The sequence below is a fragment of the Sinohyriopsis cumingii genome, chromosome 14, assembly GCF_028554795.1.
Source record: "Sinohyriopsis cumingii isolate HCF-2022 chromosome 14, ASM2855479v2, whole genome shotgun sequence".
NCBI lineage: Eukaryota > Metazoa > Mollusca > Bivalvia > Unionida > Unionidae > Sinohyriopsis > Sinohyriopsis cumingii.
In genome coordinates, this window is record NC_142974.1 from 17,254,486 (window position 1) to 17,277,121 (window position 22,636).

The window sequence follows — 22,636 nt, forward strand, 5'->3', positions numbered from 1 at the left end:
CCCCACCCCCACACACCTCTTCAACAGTATGTGTGGACGTGTGCATGTGCATGTACAAACCTTTCGAAATCGTTAAAATTATTTGTGGAAAAGAAATGATAGATTCTTTTCTCTGTTGGGATCCACACACACACACACAGATATATATATATATATATATATATATATATATATATATATATATATATATATATATATATATATATATATATATATATATATATATATATATATATACACATATATATATATATATATATATATATATATATATATATATATATATATATATATATATATATATATATATATATATATATATATATGATGTAAATTGAAGCAAGCGTGGCTGTATAAATCGTGGTTTGTGTTTGAGCCTCATTATTGTGAGAATTTTATCTTTAGAATTGAAATTTAATTCCTACTGCTCCATTTTCAATACTCCTGGATTTATTTTATTTATCGTGTTCCCCTTGCAAGCGAAGTATTCACCAATTTATAAAGGAATAAACAGCTCCACTTAGAACCAATGGGCTTTGTTGTAGACCTTGTTGTTTACGAACCCGGTAGAGACTGCTATAAAGGGACAGCAGCAATAACAATGTGTATTAAACACTTGCGAATTTGACGTAAATGCTTTAATATCTCAAATATGTGTAAGTTAGTAGAGAGTAAAGAAGCAAGCTGTCATAGGTTGTACCCGAACGATATTAAATAAAAACATAACTAGAAAGGAATTAACTGGTAGCTGAAGTTTGAAAACACACACACACACACACACACACACACACGTGTTTATTTGTAATATAGTTCACTGGCTCATGATACATCGCGAGGTACAATAAGATGTTATACAGCGTAACAAAAATACCGTATTTATAAGAAGTAATATAGATGAAAGTAATATTTACTGCTTTTTTCAGATGTGATAACAAGAATATACTGCACAGTAATCAAACGAACGGATTTAATGGTAACCCTAAAACGTGTGAGTAGCAAGATTTATAATATTGATCTAATGCAGCAGGTGTCCTTGACCATACGGCTTCTCTAATCTTTAAAGCTTTTATAGCAAGCATTGCTGAATTAGTCATCAGAATTTTACTAGTATCATTGTATATAAAGAACATACATTTTTCTAAAGTTGGATTTGTATATACAAAGGCTGGTAAGTATTTTCTTCGTATTTCTCCATATAGCGGACATGCAGTAATAAAATGGAATTCATTTTCGATGTTAACGTTACAAATTTGATACAATCTTTCCTCATAGCAGATACTTTCTTATCATTCGGTATTATCTCTGATTGGCAAGTTCCCCACTCTAAGCATAGTAATTATGTAACAAAGATCGTTATCTCCCAACAATTCTAGGTGATACGTAGATTCTACTCCCAATGACGCGCAGTCCTTCGATCGACTTAATGTCAACCTGCAACGTTTGCTTAACAGTATCTTCATATCTCTTGCTGAACAATATAATAAATATATTTTCATCATTTACGCCCTGTGTACACCAAACATTGCCAAATCCAAATGTAAATAGAAGCTTTTTAACATAGTTAGCTCAGCAATCACAATTTTCCCCTCATCTTAACTGTAAATTGTAGCATTGTTTAGGATGTCTGTCTTCTGGCGTGTTTAGAATTCTTAGCCCATATTTAAAATACGTTTATATCTTATACACTGCATACTAATTCATCCTAATTCATTATATACAAATACATTTGGAGTAGACTTAGATGTATCAAGGATATATTTACAAAATAACAAATGAGGTTTTTCAATATCATTGGCATAATAAAAACCCAAAACCTCAGCTTCATAATTAAGAACGGGAACTATCTTAGCGTCAAACGGACGAACCAATCCATTTACGGGTAATCTGCCAAACTTTGAAATACTTTGTTTTCATGTATGCACAGCCTTCAGCGCTTTCAAGGATAGAGTTTTCTGGCACATATACCAGGAGTTTTTGGAAGAAAATACGCACCTTAAATACTTATAATATGATTCAATCTTTACTTTTGTATGGTCATAGTACCACTTTTCTGAACTTCTGAGATAGACACCTCTGCGAAATACAACCACTCTTGTTTTTTTCTCCCTATCCACCTTTAATTTCCACTTCAGACATTAAGTATGCAACCTATTGAGCATATTTTGCAACTGGTTAGCAGTGTCAGCAAATCGTCTGTAAACAGTAAAACTAATTCTAAGGTTTCTACAGACAATTTCCTGCTTTTTCAGCTAAGGAGGGTTAAAAATCATTTAAAAATAAAGAAAATAGTAAAGGCGATAAAACAACCTTGGCACACACACGCCCAACACATCAGTAATAAGGCTGTAAGACTTAGCTGTAACAGGATAGACCTGAATGGATGCTTGGATCAAATGACCACACAACACAATATGATGAAAGATGGAAAATTATGAAATGAATTAAAATATATATATTCTACAAATACAATGATTCTTTCACGCTCTAAACTTACGTCTCATCCAATTACTATATCCATACATTCACAAATAGGAAAACAAAAAATGATTCATATATTCAAATGGATGATGGTAAGATTCATATAATCTCACGTAATAATTACAAGATTCAAATAATCTCACGTTATGATAGTAATATTCAAATAATCTTACGTAATCTCATATAAGTAAAGGGAGATTAAAAAGTCGCATGGAATGAAAATAAGATTCAAATAATCTCATGCAATCACAATGGCTCAAAACAACAATCAATTGGAACAAACGCATGACTCGGTCATTTGTACAGCCGTGTGATCCCATAAATATTTGTAAAAACTTGCAAAAGATGTGTCCATTGACAAACCACACAGTACTCCCGAATTCTTGGGTTGGGACACACTTGCATCGGCCGCACACATCCGTCATGGATTTACCATGCGCACAAGCTTACAAATTAGCGGTTTTGTATTTGTATGGCTTTGATGGTTACATCATCTTCCATATCCATATAGACACACAGACGGACAGACAGACATCCGGATATACCGGCACACACATACACACAGACAGCACACAGTTCTCCTGAACTGCGTTGGCCCACTTGTATTGGCCACGCCCACCCATCATGGATCCACCATGCGCACAGACATACGAATAGACATACGTACAGACAGTACAATAAAACCAAACTGGTCATAATATCAGGTACGGAAAGAAAATCTATATATACATGCTATTAAGTTAAACCCCTAATAGCAACTTGTAATTCAAAAGTTCATAACGTTTCAAATCTGCGTAGTAGTAAAGGCATCATTTCACGATAAGAAATTAAAAACTGAACATGCTTCACATATCAAATCAAACACAAATGTAACGCTTACTCCTACGGCTGTAGAACAGAAATGGAGAACGTTAACTCCCTAACAAGATCCAAAAGACCAGTATATCAGTTAGAAAATACCTTGCCATAAATCTACAGGAGAGTGAGTATTAGTAAGGGTAAAATACCCGTACTTGTCGTGTTTTTAGTGTCGCTCAACGCAAGTGATCTACGACGAGATACATGCTAGTTCAGTTGTTTACGCAGAAAAACAATTATCTTCTCTAGGTAACGTTGTACGCAGGTACGACGAAAATGATCAAATCCTTCTAAGACGAAACCAAGTTATTTCTTGCCTTATTCTACATCATTAGCACATGTTTCTATTGACGGATTGATTCTTAACATTTTCCCACTAATATTTTCACTAATTACTTTTGGTTCATTAACGTCTCTTTATCATATCAAAAGCTTTTTCATAGTCAACAAATACTGTACAGAATCTACCCCTATGTTTTTTAAAATATTTGCAAGTTAATGTATGTATGTATATATATATATATATATATATATATATATATATATATATATATATATATATATATATATATATATATATATATATATATATATATATATATATATATATATCATCTGCTGTGGAATACCCCACTCTAAATCCTGCTTGCTCTTCTCCCAGTAATTTGTTTTTCTCCACCAAACTATTTATTCTGTTATTTACAATCGATGTAAAATCTTTGCTTAAGGCAGGTAGTAGACTAGTGCTTCTGTAACTGGAGGGCTCATTTTCATGCCCTTTCATCAAAATTTGTATGATATTAGCCGTTGACTAATATTCTGGATAATATCCAACATCAAATATTTTATTTAATAATATTGTTAATATTGGTGCAATTATTTTGCTCGTACATGTAAACAAATCGCTGGATAAAGCATATACTCCCCGAGTTTTGTTGTTTAGTTTAGTCAATGCTAGGCGTACCACTTCTTCAGTGATTGTTCCATCTAAAATCTCGTGAATTACTTGAATGTTTTCAGTTTCCTGTATCTGGTCAAAAGAAGTGGAAAAATTAAATAATTCTGAAAAATGTTCACAAATATTGCAGACGTGATATTGTTTTACATACCAGTACTTAGGTTCTTTAAAACGCGTCAAGAAAAGTTGTGTTTCTTTGTAGTATAATGCAGATAAAATGCTACGTTTTTGTTTAATTCGTATTGTTTTTGCTTGTTTCTTGGAAGAGATTTATACATATTTCTATAAAATTTATAATCTTCAAGTGATTTGCTTGTACATTTTTATCTGAAATATTGTTGATAACTTAAAATTAATAATAATAATAATAATAATAATAATAATAATAATAATAATAATAACAACATCTGAAACAATGCAAAACAGACACATTGATATTACAAAAAGAATGTTGAAGATAAATAATTTAAGGAAACATGATTAAATTTTAAGTCTATTCTTGCAGTAGAAATATGTGAGATTAAAGGACGCCTTTGAATGCAATCACGTGTCACTTTGTTTCAGTTCAAGAGGCAGTTTTTTCCTTGTAGCTGGTCCCAAGTACGAGAAAGAACGTTGTCCGAAGGATTTAGATTTGACAGTGGAAAGTATGAGAATACCACTGTCGGAAGTGGAAGGGCCCTACATATGGGTGAAGTAGAGCTATTTGGCTGGAGGCAGTCAAAGATATGAAGAACAGAGAATAGATTTTGTGCTTGACTCTGGAGCGAACGGTGGATGGTACTGAGCAGTGAGAGGTGTGCTCGGTTCTTGGTACTCTACGCACGATCAGAGCAGCTGTGGTTTGATCTCTCTGAAGGTTACGTAGTAGTTAATGAGACAAACCAAAATAGTCAGGTCTAGAAAGTATTAAAGAAAACTGAAGTCTTTAGGGGCACCAGCACAATGAAAACTGCGAATGAAGCTGATATGGAGCAAAGAAAAAAGAAAAGAAAAAGAATGTTGCAAATTGTAGTATGTTGTTAGTCAGTAGCTAACTAAAATGTACACAGAATGTCAACTAATTAGAATAACTAATTTGAGAGAAATTGTGGTCAGTTTATGGCCCTCCTTGCTGATAAAATTTCACCTTTAGAATTGAAAAATAATGTCTGCTGCAGCATTTTCAACACTGGCATTCTATTTATCATCATTATTGTTTGAAAGACACGCATTGATCAGCTTATATTCACACACAAATGAATATAGCCAGGATTTTATTGTAGAGGTAGTTGTTTCCAACCCCCGAGAAAATTAATGTAATTGGCATCAACGATAATATATAGCACTGAAACATTTTTTGAATTTGAATAATAATGAGTAGGTATAGTTTGCATTTGCAGAATTGCGAATCTATTATAGTTAATAAAGAGTACAGAGGCGAGTGGATGTAGTTTTTAGGGCACAAAGAGGGTGATTTACGATAGCGAATTTAAACAAAAATAGAACCACTAATGACATTATTGATAGCAAAAGTTTGATAGACCAAAACAAATATACATTAAACATCACATAAACGTTCCTAATGGCATTTAATTGTACATGAACGTGAGAAAACATGATATTTATTTTTGAAAACATGTTTCATTATTGACCATACTCGGACATACAACAAGCATCAAAATAAATACTCCTAATGTCATTTACCTGTTATTGTACGGGAAGAAAGCAAAATATTTTCTTCTGTAAACACACACTTTTGATCTTTGGTCCTAATTGGATTTATAAACTCATTTTTTGTAGTAGTACTTTTCATGTTCAACTTTTATCAGCAGTACATATGATAATAATTTTCAAACTGTCATAGTTTATATCCTCAGTTTAAGGTTCTTCTAGTAATCATCTGCATTGTTTACGCTTCAAAATTGTGTGTGTCTGTGTGTGAGTGTGTGTGTGAGTGTGAGTGTGTGTGTGTGTTTGTCTTTGTGTGTGTGTCTGTGTGTGAGTGTGTGTGTGTTTGTGTCTTTGTGTGTGTGTGTGTCTTTGTATGTGTGTGAGTGTGTGTTTGTGTGTGAGTGTGTGTGTGTGAGTGTGTATGTATGTGTTTGTGTCTTTGTGTGTGTGTGTTTGTGTCTTTGTGTGTGTGTGTCTTTGTTTGTGTGTGTGTGTGTGTGTGTGCGTGAGTGTGTGTGTATGAGTGTGGGTGTGTGAGTGTGTGTGTGTGTTTGTGAGTTTGAGTGTGTGTGTATGTGAGTGTGTGTTTGTGTGTGAGTGTGTGTGTGTGTGTGTGTGTGTCAGTGTGTGTGTGTGTGTGTGCGAGTGTGAGTTTGAGTGTGTGTGTGTGTTTGTGTTTGTGTGTGTGTGTGTGTGTGAGCGTGTGTGTGTGTGTGTGTGTGTGTGTGTGTGTGTGTGTGCAAAATAAACCATGTGCGTTATTTACGGTTCAGAAGTATTTCTTTGTATAGAATAAAGGTACACCGCCCAAACCCCGGCCCCAACAGTAATATGTGAATGCACATTGTATAAGGAATAATAACGAGTATTATACTATTTGTATAGAACTTTTAATTTGTATTTGCACAATTACGAATTTATTTTCATTAATACAGAATAAAGAAGCGAATTGATCTAACTTGTGGACTTTACGTATATCAAATTAAACAGAAATAGAACCAGTAAAGTAAATATCGACGGCAGAAGTTTAAGTAAAAAGTATACAATAAACATCAATTAAAATTCGCATTGATATTTACTTGTGAATGCATATGAATAAAGCATAATATTTATTTTTCAAAAACACATTTTTCCTTCTGGACAATCCTCGGACATACAATAAACATCTAATAAACATTCCTAATGATATATACGTGTCAGTGCAAGTGAAGAAAGCACATAATTTTCTTCTGTAAATATATATTTGTTTAAATCTTTGGTTGGCTTCGGATATATAGGATATTTTGGGCTCGTAGTATTTAGCGTTATGAAATTTTATCATTATATTTCATTGTAATTTTGACTAAGTCACATTTTGTAACCTTAGGTACTGCTTTGTCTGGTAATCATGTGCATTGTTTTCTTTTCAACATTATTTGTTTCAGGAATATAAATAACCCAAAAACAATTTTGGGAGGAGGAACAATATAATTGATCATTTTCTGCGAATTCTGACATCCTGTATGGTTAAGTGAAATCAGAAAAGGACGTCATTATGTCATTATGCCATCTATAATAACGGCAGCGCCAGCAAAAGGGAGATGCTTTTTCTTTTCCTTGTTTAAAGCATTGATGTTTACAATGTCCTCAGGTATCCATTTGAATATTAAAAAATATATATTGATCGTACGATATATCGGATATATATATATATATATATATATATATATATATATATATATATATATATATATATATATATATATATATGTATGTGTGTGTGTGTGTGTGTGTGTGTGTGTGTTTTATATTTTTAACGCGGTTTTAGCAATGTTTCAGTCATATCGCTATGATGTCTGCAATGTGACAGTTTTTGATGTCTAGCACTGGGGCATCATGCTGCATACCTGTATATATATATATATATATATATATATATATATATATATATATATATATATATATATATATATATATATATATATATATATATATATATATACATATATATATATATATATATATATATATATATATATATATATATATATATATATATATATATAGAGAGAGAGAGAGAGAGAGAGAGAGAGAGAGAGAGAGAGAGAGAGAGATAGATAGATAGATAGAAAGGTACTGAGAGAGAGAGAGAGAGAGAGAGAGAGAGCGTATCTTGCAATTTGTGTAGCATGTTGAATCGAGCAAATGACGAAAAGGTCCACACTAGTAGTGTGGACCTCTTAATCATTTATATATATAAATAATACAAATCATATGGCGAATATTAATCCTTTCCATATATATATATATATATATATATATATATATATATATATATATATATATATATATATATATATATATATATATATATATATATATAGAGAGAGAGAGAGAGAGAGAGAGAGAGAGAGAGAGAGAGAGAGAGAGAGAGAGAGAAGTATATTGTAAACTATTACTAGTGGAGTCGAGTAAATGACTAAGATGTACACATAATGCCAGTAAATAAGATCATCTACTTTATGAGCAATCATGGCTTTTGGCCCCATTAATAAAAGTCTGTCAAATTTGGAATTGAAAATTAATGTCTGCTACTCCATTTTCAATACTCTCGAATACATTCTATATATCATTAGTACTCTCGAATACATTCTATATATCATTAGTGTGGTTTGAAAGACACTTGTCATCAGCTTACATTCCTACACCAATGAATAGATGCCAAAAATTGGATGGTACGGATAGTGATTTATAAACCCCACGAAGACTGATAAACTGACATCAACGATAATATATAGCAATGAAACATTTGTTTGACTTTGTTTTGAATGCATAATCTATCAATAATATCGAGTGTTAATGTATTTGTGCAGTAGCTTGAGTTTGCATTTGCACATTTACGAATGTATTTTAGTTAATACAGAGTAAAGAAGCGGCCTGACGTAGTTTATGGCGTAAATATGGATTGATTGATGAAAACGATGTTAAACAAAATTAAAACTATTAATCAAAATATGAATATCAGATGTTTGATAGGTCAACAAGTATGCAATTAACATCTAATAAACATTAGACACTTACTTGTAAATGCATGTAAAGAAAGCGTAATGTTTATTTTTCAAAACACATTTTTCATCCTTTATCCTCTTTGGGCATATAAACTAATTCGCGGTTTAGTATTTTTTAAATGTAGTAAGTATATTTTATAGTAATTTTCACTAACTCGTACAATACAAACAAACATGAATATAAAATTTCTAAAGGGTTTTTCTTAGTTTATACTACTTTATACCGCTTTGTGTGTCTGTTCACTCATGTTTTGCACGAATAATGTCACATTGAGACCTCTACTAAAAATGAAAGGAACCTATTTATTCGGCAAACACGACCTCCTTCATTAAGTAATTAAATATATTTTGAAAATAAACACTATATTTGCATTCAGTTAAACAACATTGAACTTCTACAAGACGCTTGTTTAAGTTTAGTACTAAAATAAACAGAGAAATGGTGAGGATTTTGCTCGCGTTCCTCTAACCCCAAGAATGAGAGTGTCTAGAGTAAAAATAATACACATAGTCCTTCTAAAAATAATCTCAATGAGATGACATGTCATCATGCACATCTTTAATAATGAGCCTAATAATGAAAACATGCATATCTATTAATAATGAGCATACTTGTCATGTTTACCCCGACCCAGAGTAGCCCCAGTTTGAAACATGTATAATCAAGGTAATTCTGACAAGCCATTGTTTGATGTTAAACATTGCCGAAGGCTAGCACTAATCCGTTACGTAAGATTGCCGTAGTTAAAAGTGGAGAGCCCTCAAAAAATAAACGAAAACTACAATAATATATAGTATGAAAATTTCGGCTAGACAAGACTCGACAGACCTCAGGGCATAGGTAACTCAAAATTCAGAATTTTTTTTAGAGGGAGAATGTAAAGGAAAACCAACCGACAGGAAATATCTGAAAGTAGGTGAGTATTTACCTGGAAACCCTTATCCCTATAATACTTGGATATTTAGGCAAACAGAAACAAAGAACCTCACTCCAAATTATTATTTAAATTTAAATGATAAGCCTTCTGGTATTTAGAAAGTTTCGTTGGGACAGCTCGGAAGCTCTAACCTGCCGTACATGCCGGGAAGGGCCTAGAGACGTCCATAAACACAGTGATTGTCCATTACATTCTACAACAGAAATACTCGTCAGAATTTTCTGAAAGCAATTGTCATGCAGTTTGTGCTGATTTTCGATTTTTTCTTTTTCATGTATTGATCAGTTTGAAACTTGATATAGACTTTGGTCATCGTATACTCTAGACTCGTCTCATTCTTGGGGATAGGGGAACGTGTGCAAAATGCTCACCATTTTTCTATTTATTTTAGTACAAAACTAACTTAAACAAGCGTGTTGTAGATGTGCAGAAATTTTATTTTTAGCTAAACGCAATTTATTACAGAATTTTGAGAATGCAGCTAGTTTGCAAATTTATTGGTTTGATTTTAAATTTGGTTTATATTAGGTTCATTATTAAACGATATGCATGCTGATAAGTCATTATTAAGCTATTATTAATAGATATGCATGTTGTCATTATTAAGCTATTATTAATAGATATGCATGATGGCATTAGTATTGTGACGTTTGCACGCATTGGGGTGGGGTTCTTCCAATATATATTAATTAAATTATGATGAAAGTTCCACCCGGGCTCGTGAGGTTAGAAAGTTAAAGTAGTGACGAGGTAGATTTACAACTCTGAGCCCCCAATCAGCAATGCTGATGGCTAAATTATAGAGAACACGAAGATGAAATTCAATTATTAACAATTTAATAAATTCGATAAATTAAAATGATAACTTCCAATCACTCGTCTTTCCCTCGACCAAGTGACAGCCTAATTCATCCCGTGGTTTACAGTGTGAGTTCGATTTTCCCCCTGTCCTTGCATCTACTCATCTATTTCTTTCCCGCTGATTCCTTCCTTCTTTCCGTTCCTCTAACTCCTCCTTTGTCTCCGTTTCCCTCTCTACTATCTCCTCCTCCGATTTCGCTCCCAGACTTCAACTTCACCTTTCTTCTCTCCTTTCTTCTCCTTTCCTCCGTCTCTCTATCTGAGACTACGGGACCAAACTGTAACTGGTCTGTCCCTCAAAGCCTCCTTATCTGAAGCTCTCTGTACCTCGAATTTCCTGCTCTAAGATTTTCCCGCTAATAACGAAAGGCTATTCGGAGTTACGCTAACCTCTTCTCTGGGTAATTTCTCTCAGCGAACTAATTCTTGCCGGAAGACGTGGAGATATCATTCTACCCAAATCAAGGTCTCTCTCTATCTCGATTCTGATTGGGTGGCGCTGTGATCCTGTCCAATCGTCTTAGCGGCCAGTTCAACCTGTCTGTCTGTCTGCAGGGAAAAGAAGTTAAACACTCCCACTTCTTCAGGCAACTTCTTTTGATCTTGGACAAACATTTCCACACCTAGGTGATAATTGGCTATATGTGGCTTCGCACTCCTAGGTCCGGCTCTCCACTTCTAACCACGGCAATCTTACGTAATAGATTAGTGGTAGCCTGCGGCAATGTTTAACATCAAACAATGGCTTGTCAGAATTACTTTGATTATACATGTTTCAACTGGGCTACTCTGGGTCGGGGTAAACATGACACCCTCTCTACTGGTAATTCGTTTTAATGGGTGGACAGTCTCTGGTTACTGAATAGTTTTTGGTTGAAGCGCTGATATGTCTTTTTCTACTGGTTGATTTTTGTTATCTATCTGTAACTCTTTGTTATTACAGATTTTAGGTGTATCAATCTTTCCTAGTAATTCTCTCTTATAGGGGGTACATCAATCTTTCCTAGTAATTCTCTCTTATAGGGGGTACATCAATCTTTCCTAGTAATTCTCTCTTATAGGGGGTACATCAGTCTTTCCTAGTAATTCTCTCTTATGGGGGTACATCAGTCTTTCCTAGTAATTCTCTCTTATAGGGGGTACATCAGTCTTTCCTAGTAATTCTCTCTTATAGGGGGTACATCAATCTTTCCTAGTAATTCTCTCTTATAGGGGGTACATCAATCTTTCCTAGTAATTCTCTCTTATAGGGGGTACATCAATCTTTCCTAGTAATTCTCTCTTATAGGGGGTACATCAGTCTTTCCTAGTAATTCTCTCTTATAGGGGGTACATCAATCTTTCCTAGTAATTCTCTCTTATAGGGGGTACATCAGTCTTTCCTAGTAATTCTCTCTTATAGGGGGTACATGTTCTTCCAGAGATTCTTCTTTCAGGTTTCTAAAGTCCAGTGGGTAAAATGTCTTTATCTTTTTCTCTTGTCTTCCAGGTTTCTAAAGTCCAGTGGGTAAAATGTCTTTATCTTTTTCTCTTGTCTTTCAGGTTTCTAAAGTCCAGTGGGTAAAATGTCTTTATCTTTTTCTCTTGTCTTTCAGGTTTCTAAAGTCCAGTGGGTAAAATGTCTTTATCTTTTTCTCTTGTCTTCTCATTTTCCTGACATTTGTTTTCTCCTTTTTTATAAGTGGGCTCCTAGCATACTCCTTTATATATAAGATGGTGAGCCTTTGAGATGTCCCCCATGTGTCCAAAAGTTGTAAAGGATTTTACATCTCTGTGTGTTCCCCTTAAGTTTTTCGTGTTGTATTTTTATGAGCAAATTGATCTCAAATATTTATTTTGATATTATTATGGAATTCAGGCTTGATCTTCATAAATATTCTATTGGTACTTGTCAAATTGCCCAGGCTAGTTCTTCTACGTTCCCGATAAAGTGATTAATAGGTTTATACTTCCTTCCTTCGACACGGTTGGTTTCCATCTCCCCATGCCCCAGAATAACCTTCTGCCAGATTACCGTACTGCCCAGTGATTGCTGCATGTTTTATACAGTGTAGTTTGATGGTACATATGTTTGTGTTAGGACTGGCATCTAGTTCAGACTTATAGAGTTGTCTCCTTCCCCATATTTATTGAATTTTTCTAAGTGCATGCATATGCACTTGTATGTTTGTATATTCACATGTACCTATTTATTAGAAATATTAATTGAGCAAGTGAAGTAACTTGCTTTAACGTCCACTTCATTCTCCATCTGAACAAACTCTCTAGGAAAAATTGAGACGGCAAAGAGATTTGTAACTACGTGCATCTTGAAATGATGGCATAACAATTTTGAAGTTTCGTTGTGATCCGTTTAAACTGTAAGAATATTCAAGTGCACAAAAGTCTATTATACAGTATATTAGACACGAAGCGAAGAAAAGGACAGTAACTCTAGATAAACTTCGTGGGAGAACAATGCTCTGTATATATGCAAATTTTCAGATAATTATCATAACATTTTAAGATCACTATATCTGACATTAAAAGTTGTTGTTTTTGCAATTTGACGCAAATTATCAGCGCAACTTTCGCAATGCATGGCGGCCAGTATAACGAGTGGAAAAATAAACCTTGGAATAGCAAGAACTACGGGAAGCTACGGGCAATTTTCTCACATACCCACATTAGCCAAGTCCGAGTCCAGAGCCCATGCAGACAGATATTAGATGGTAGGGACCGGTCAAAGCAACCAATTTAGACCAGTCGGACACCCGGGGCCCCAAAACATGAAACGAATTTAGTTAAGGATAATGCGTTTTAGCATGAACATGATAACTTTCTTAAATATGTTGATATGTGTTTTGAGCACAATGCCCGTTCTGTAATTTTACTGTTTAATATCCTGAGCACAATACCCGTTCGATAATTTTACTGGTTAATTTTCTGAGCACAATACCGTTCTGTAATTTTACTGGTCAATTTCCTGAGCACAATATTCGTTCTGTAATTTTACTGGTTAATTTTCTGATCACAATGCCCGTTCTGTAATTTTACTGGTTATTTGTCTGAGCATAATGACCGTTCTGTAATTTTACTGGTTATTTATCTGAGTTGGATTTTCCATTCTGCGTCATCGACTGATATTCTACTTATTATTCGTTCTAGATGTAAACTAAAATCGTCATGACAGTACCTCAGTGTGCTTTATCTAATGAAGACATGTGTAGCTTTATACCAGCACAATATATGATCAATTTGATATCTCAATAAATCATTAACTATATAATCTTACCTTGTCATATAAGATATAGATCCTTGCTCAACTGGTGTCAATGCAATTAGTCAATGGGTAAATATCTGTGTAATTCATTCAGTCTCACCCGTCCTGTCCGAGGTCAAATGATACATATCTCATCTCTGACGCCATCTGCGTCATCAGTCATGTCAAGATTGTATGTTATTTTTAGTCATATAGAATTAATATATAATTAATTGAAGGCTTCAAAATGTCAAGATTTTCTTTTTGAGCGTATTCAGTCTGTGTATTGAGTGGTCCATTTCTTAACTGCAATTTGTAGTGAACGGTATTTATACGGAAATAGATGTAGTGCATGATTAATTAATATTGAAGATGATTGCCATTTGTAAGCTTCTCGTGGTATGTCAACGACCTAATTATTTTTACTCAGATACCCCCAACATGTTCGCTGCTCTGTGTTCTGTCGTATTTTAGTTTAAACGCAGCAATTTACAAAATAGGATGTTTAATAACTTTAATCGTTTTTGGAAACTTGAAAAAAGAATATGTCTTATAAGAACCTAGGCTGGAAGGATCATTTCTTTTAATAACAGTTTTCTTGAATCTTCACCACAAACTTTACAAGTACAAAAGTAGTGCGAAGAATATTGCTTAGAAGGCTCAACGTTTTTTTAACCTCCAGTTGATTCTAACGCGTGTAGTGTTATGGATTACACGTTCGTCTATGGGTGCGAAAGAGTGGAGGTTTGAAAGCCGTTATCTCCAACATTATTTAATTACCGTATTTCTCCTCCTTAATCCTGTCATGCAATTCCTCTTTTTAATAAGTCGCGTGCTTATTGCTAGCGAATGAAATTAACTGTTTATAGGAACGTGTCATGCCTATTTGTACCTACTTAGTTATGTAGTTGATGTTTTTGTACTTGCTTCTGTATGTCAGCTGGTATACGGTAGTACCTTAAAGAAGGAAAAATGTTACCATATAATATACAGGTGAATACTCCAGAAATTAGCTTGTCAATATCTGGTACTGAATTACTCACGGTACTAATTCAGTTTCCATAGTAAACCTATGCAAACACCATGATATTAAAAATTCAATAACTTAAAATTGTGTTCATGATCAAACCTATAGTTACCAGCATAGATGAAACCTGGATGCCAGCTTCTGTGTTGAGGAAAAGATATGAGCCGCGGCATTTTCTGGACATGCATGTGTTTGAAACATGTGCTTTCATATCCGTACCAAAGAGTCAGGTGCTAATTTTACTAATGAGTGTTCCAAATTCAGGACTGTTAAATGACTGAAATTCCATCAATGAAACAATGTCTTTATTTTTTTCACTCACAACGAGGATAAGCTCTCTCTTTCCTAAAACACAACTTACATTATTAACCAATCCTGGTCAGTCAAACCCATATCTACTCCATTTTACGTTCACCCATTTCCAGGCTGGTTCCCATTTTTCCATAACATTAGTACCGTGTGTACTGAATCTAATTAGGAGTGTGAATCGGCATGCTCTTAGAATGGAAACCCACCTGCAATAACCTAGGTTAATGGCCAATGAATTCTCATAAAAGAAATTTATACTAATCTCTATGCTCCATACTGGTCCCTTAAGCGAACTGACATTACCCTGTAGGTTTACCATGTGGGACGCACTCTTGGCTGTTATGAGAATGGTAATGATATATATATATATATATATATATATATATATATATATATATATATATATATATATATATATATATATATATATATATATATATATATATAAGTTGAACACGGGGAGACACTATGGTCCCCTATGGGAATGATAATGTTATGATAATGAGTAGACTGTGATAGTCCATTCCTATGTTGAAACATACCTGGATCTTTATGAAAAAAGTAATGTTAAAAGTTTTGGTTTACAATCCGCACACTCCGCGACTATCCAACACCTAGGTTTATTATTGCAATCAAACACACCATCTACTATCCAACGAAAAGGGTATGAGTGTTTATATTTATAGACAAACCATACTTGGCACAAGCATGTTACTACACAAACAAAAATGTAAAGGGGTTGTAAGTTTTAGTTGTGATCATAGATACAGACCTAGAGAAACACATAGATGCACAAACACACATACACGCACAATTAACTAGGCAATACTTACGAGTGACATCTCTCTTTTCTAAAAATATGTGTGGCCTTGCAATGAGCCGCTGTGCTTCGTTAATTAAAGATAAGGGATAGTATACTTGGTATTACTTCACGGCTGTTCTCTGCAAATTTCGTCTTACGTCTGAGTTGTACATTAAGACACTTCATGCATCAAACATTTACCGTGTTTCCACATAGCTGTCTCCATAACCTTCGTGGTGGCCTACGATGCTTCCATATAGACTGCATATTTGTTACTATGGCTGACAACTCTACACATGTCAATACCTTCTCAAGGTGTCATGAGAATAGACACAATTACTGGATAATGCTGTTGTACGTGAAAAATCTAGGACCGGCAGAAGCTTACGCAATTTGGGTCATGATCAGCCAAAAGAAAAGTAGCTCGGTAGCTGCCGATGGTATTTTTATTCTGGAGGAGGGTGGGTATCTGGGGGATGAAGGTTCAGAATCTAGCTTCCCAAAAGGTTACGCCCAGAAATGTTATATTACTCTTTCACTGTTAAATTTAAACCGTTGAAGCCGGAATGGTTGTCATATCTTTGCGTGTACTGTCATTGGGTTGTGGTACAACTGAAAGTACACGAGAAAACTACATTCAGAGGCATCCAACATGGATAACATACTGAATCGTCAATACAAGTCAATCTTCACACTGGATTATAAAAGTGATCTGCCAAACTTACATCGAAATCGTTACCCACCAATGCTTGACATCCAAGTTACTGAAGACGGTTTATACAGTTTGTTTCGGAAAATTAACCAACAGAAAGCCACCGGACCACACATGATTCCAGCAGGGATCATGAAAGATCTAGCAGAGGAAGGTGCACAGAACTTGAGTTATATTTACCAGATATGCCTCTCAAAAGATTGTGTCCATGATGTTTGGAAAACAGCAAACTTTACAGCTATCTTGAAAAATGGAGAAAGACTCAAGGACAGCAATTATAGACCTGTTTCACTTACATGTATCTGCTGCAAAATGCTTGAACACATCGGAGTCAGCAACATGATGCAACTGCTAGATTCACCATAAATAGATATAACACTAGCAGTGTTAGTGCAATGTTGATCCATCTTCAGTGGGAATCACTCGAATCCATACGAACCAAGGCGCAGCTGACCATGCTGTACAAGATAGCGAACAGCCTAGTGGACTTACCAGCGGACAAATACCTGACCCTAGCGTATAGCCAAACTAGGGCAAGCCACATGAAGTTCCATTTAAAGTCCGCATGGATAAATTGTTTCAAGTTCCGTTTCTTCGCATGTACGTAGTGACTTTGACCAAATTACCATCATTAATTGCAGAAGCTCTTGACTTTGTATCTCACAACCAGTAGCTTTCCAAAACCACATTCCAATAAACTAGTCAGCTACAAGTAAGACCTAGTGATTCTCCGGGCTATGGCAATTTAGGCTCATTATCTCATCGTCGCTACGTTAGCCGAAATGGTCTGGGTATGAAGAGACGAAAACGTACACTGACACTCTGTTACTTATTTCTGTCTTACCTATCATTAATCTTTTGACTGTCATGCCACTTCCGTCATTACTTTATCTTTGACAGTCAGCACCCGTTGCTTAATAGTCAAGTGTGTCTGCGTTAACGTTTGTGTGTGTGTGTGTATATATATATATATATATATATATATATATATATATATATATATATATATATATATATAGAGAGAGAGAGAGAGAGAGAGAGAGAGAGAGACAGACAGACAGACAGACAGACAGACCGACAGACAGACAGATGGATGGATGGATGGATGGATGGATAGATAGATAGATATGCACCCACACCTGGCATATTCATCAGAGTTTAAGATGGACATGTGATATTCCATCATCAGATGGGTTCAGACATGGATAATAATAATAATAATAATAATAATAATAATAATAACAATATCAATGCTAATAATAATAATAATAATAATAATAATAATAATAATAATGGTAATAAATTAATAACAAGAAGGACAAGAATAGAGAGAAAAAGCTGAAGATAGTGATGAGGAAACCTAGCACAACCGCAACGATAAAGATGGTGTTGGTGATGGGAAGGTGTTAATACTACCTACATTGTCATGCAAATCAGTGTTTGAAAAACGCCAAAAAGATTATGCAAGTCCACAGGACCAGCAGCCTGAAAATGCTAATAGTTCTGTCCATAAATAACTGGTCCTACATTTCATCTTACAAAAAGGTGTAGTTAATGACTCAATGGTAATTCCCTTTAGACATGAATATCAATTATTCTCAAGGTAGTTAATAACTAAATGGTAATTCCCTTTAGACACGAATATCATTCTTAAGGTAGTTAATGACTCAATGGTAATTCCCTTTAGACATGAATATCAATTATTCTCAAGGTAGTTAATGACTCAATGGTAATTCCCTTTAGACATGAAGATCAATTATTCTCAAAGTAGTTAATGACTCAGTGGTAATTCCCTTTAGACATGAATATCAATTATTCTCAAGGTAGTTAATGACTCAATGGTAATTCCCTTTAGACATGAATATCAGTTATTCTCAAGGTAGTTAATGACTCAATGGTAATTCCCTTTAGACAGGAATATTAATTATTCTCAAGGTAGTTAATGACTCAAGGGTAATTCTCTTTAGACATGAATGTCAAGTATTCTCAAAGTAGTTAATGACTCAATGGTAATTCCCTTTAGACATGAATATCAATTATTCTCAAGGTAGTTAATGACTCAATGGTAATTCCCTTTAGACAGGAATATTAATTATTCTCAAGGTAGTTAATGACTCAATGGTAATTCCCTTTAGACAGGAATATTAATTATTCTCAGGGTAGTTAATGACTCAAGGGTAATTCTCTTTAGACATGAATATCAATTATTCTCAAAGTAGTTAATGACTCAGTGGTAATTCCCTTTAGACATGAATATCAATTATTCTCAAGGTAGTTAATGACTCAATGGTAATTCCCTTTAGACACGAATATCATTCTTAAAGTAGTTAATGACTCAATGGTAATTCCCTTTAGACATGAATATCAATTATTCTCAATGTAGTTTATGACTCAATGGTAATTCCCTTATGACAGGAATATTAATTATTCTTAAGGTAGTTAATAACTAAATGGTAATTCCCTTTAGACATGAATTTCAATTATTCTTAAGGTAGTTAATGACTCAGTGGTAATTCCTTTAGACATGAATATCAATTATTATCAAGGTAGTTAATGACTCAATGGTAATTCCCTTTAGACATGAATATCAATTATTCTCAAAGTAGTTTATGACTCATTGGTAATTCCCTTTAGACACAAATATCAGCTATTCTTAAGGTAGTTAATGACTCAAGGGTAATTCTCTTTAGACATGAATATCAATTATTCTCAAGGTAGTTAATGACTCAATGGTAATTCTCTTTAGACATGAATATCAATTATTCTTAAGGTAGTTAATGACTCAATGGTAATTCCCTTTAGACATGAATATCAATTATTCTCAAGGTAGTTAATGACTCAGTGGTAATTCTCTTTAGACATGAATATCAATTGTTCTTAAGATGATTTATATCATGAAACACGTAAAATATAGAAAAACACAAAATAATATATTTGTTTCATTTGTAAAGTTTATCTAATTTACTTAAATTTTGTATAGCATGGCCACTATTGTTTACGAGGACAATGATCCTTGTTGTCCAGTTGATCTAGGTCCATGGATAAGTCTTTTAGGGCTGTAAGCAAATCTGTTTATGTTATTAATAATGAGTCAAAATCATAGTCACAATCGGGATCGTGAGTCTCTACACTGGCATGTGATAAATGTTATTTTCAGAACTAGACCGAACCTCCAAAGACGAGGTTTTGGAATACAATGAATTATTGTTTGCTGAAAGATAAGTTATCCTAATGAATTGCTTGAACTGGATCAAATGTATCCACATCAGCATAATGCAGATGAATATTTAGCAGCATTGTCGTGGTCTTTGCATGCACCAGGTTTCTATATTCCAAGTAAAATCCGAATCGGAAGTAGCATGTGTCATCAAACATCGCATAGTTACAGAAGAGATTTGTATCGGAGTGACAAGCGTCTACTGAACGCAGACTACATGCGAATTATTTATCTTCTCATCTCACCCATATTATCAAGGCGTCATAAGAATCAATTCATCGCTATTTATGTTTTACTCGATATATAATATTCCTTTTCCTATCATAATGTATTTAATTGTATTTTCAATTCACTAGATTACCTAAACATCCAACAGACTGGCTACTCTTTACTTTCCCATATCCGCCGTGTAATTATTTATCATCGGACCAGCGGTAATTTCGCACGCTGCCCTTTAAGCCATTATCATTACTTACATTATTTACTTCTTTTCAATCTTCAGAGATTTCATATTGTTTTGCATACGTAAAGAAAACACAACATAAGCACATCACGTGGATTCATGTGCAATATGGAAACGGATAATCCTTTGTAGGTAATGTAGGCTGCGTGCATTCGCTGTACGTTTATGGATAGTTAATGTTCACACAATGATTAGCTCAAAATAAGAAAATTGCATGCTTTTATATTCTGTGAAGTCTAGCATAACATGTTTGTTCTAACCTTTTAAGTCGATTCATCATAAACATGCTTTAATTTCATACTTATTTCACTGACCAAGTTTTGCTAAGAATGGAGAAAATGATGTGCGTGTATGATGAAGACATTTAAAGTTTCTAGAAAGGTTCATTTGCATATCCATACAGTACAATCGGTAAAAAGGTCCCATTACATATGTACTCCGTGACTAGCTTCTTAACTAAAGCTGAATATGTTATAAGTATGTTATTTCCATCTAATATGAACATATTTATGCTTTACCCGTTTGTTCTTTATGCAAGAAATAATACACATTCTAGCTCAAATAATTTATTCCCCAAAATCTTACTTTAATGTTTCCAGAACCATGACCCTAACCTCAAAAAACAAAATTATCATTCCAACACCTTACCATTACAAGACAAAACTAAAAGGACAACATCCAACACCTACGCACCCATCACGCGAGATGTAAATACAATAATAACACTTAACACTACTACCCATACAATACTACCTGCTTTAGACACTGTATTTCCCAGCTCATATTATTTTTGCATAGCAATGGTGCGATTTTATAATCATAAAGTAAAAAACCGAAAGAAATCAAAAGAATGAAGTTTTGTAAATCTTGAACAATAGTTTAATTATCAAAGTTATAAAATAAAAAAAATGTAAGAGGAACTGAAACTATTATGAATTGAATAAAAAACAAATTATGTTCTATTCCAGTCGTAAAGAATCGAATGTTCCGAATGAGTTTTTAAAATAATAATCATCAAATTATAGATCTGGTAAGAGTTTTGAAGTATCAAAATGGCATTGTCTAAAACTCCTTTGAATAATTTACTTTGCTCCCATAATAATAGTCCAATGAGCAATTTATAATTCCAATGAATAATGTATACAAATGTTTGCTCTCAAATAATGTCTCAACACAACATTAAATAGTCTGAAGATTGATGTTGCAACAAGAACATACGAAAAAGTCTGAGTACAATTATCCAGCTCCACGCATTTATACACAGACATAAAGGTGGAAACGCAATTTGCCATTACTTCTACGTGACAACTCTCAAATACCCTACAACGTAAAATAACCCACCTGACCGAACGCATCCAGTGGGATGTTACTTAATTCTTCTAAGAACTCATCAGACTGACCTTTGCAATGGGAAACAGCGTTCAACGTATCAGAGTATTTTCTACTAATATTATTATTAGTAAGTTATCACTAATAATATATTCAAATAGAACATATACACGTACGCAAAACGTAGCTATAGATAATCACTGCAACTTACAGTAATTAATACAATTTACAAAAATATAGACATAATCTTGAACAAAGAAATACACAAAATATAGATATACATAATACCACATACTCATTGACAAATAAGCATCTTAATTCACTGCAATGCTACATTGCACAAACCTAAATTGAACCAAATTAATGCATACGATGGTGACACTGGAGTTAGAACCCAATGCCTCGTCTGTACCTGAAACATTGCTTATTTCGTTCAATATAATGGCTAAAGGGGTTACTAAGAATGTAGCTACGAAAAATTTAGAAACCATTCTTATCACAGACTTATTAACCTGTTATGGAAGCAATTTTATTCTTAAGCTAAATGAATCGAACACTTACGTGCAGTCTTAAGATTTATACCTATCAGTTCCTTCAAGAGCAGACAAAGCAGAGTAATGAGCAAGCACTTAATATTGATGAAGATGTCAATCAATTAATTATATATCCAACCATATAGAACATCTCTTGATTTCTAAATCAGAACAGACCATTGTCAGATTCATACATGTGTTCTTCCTCCA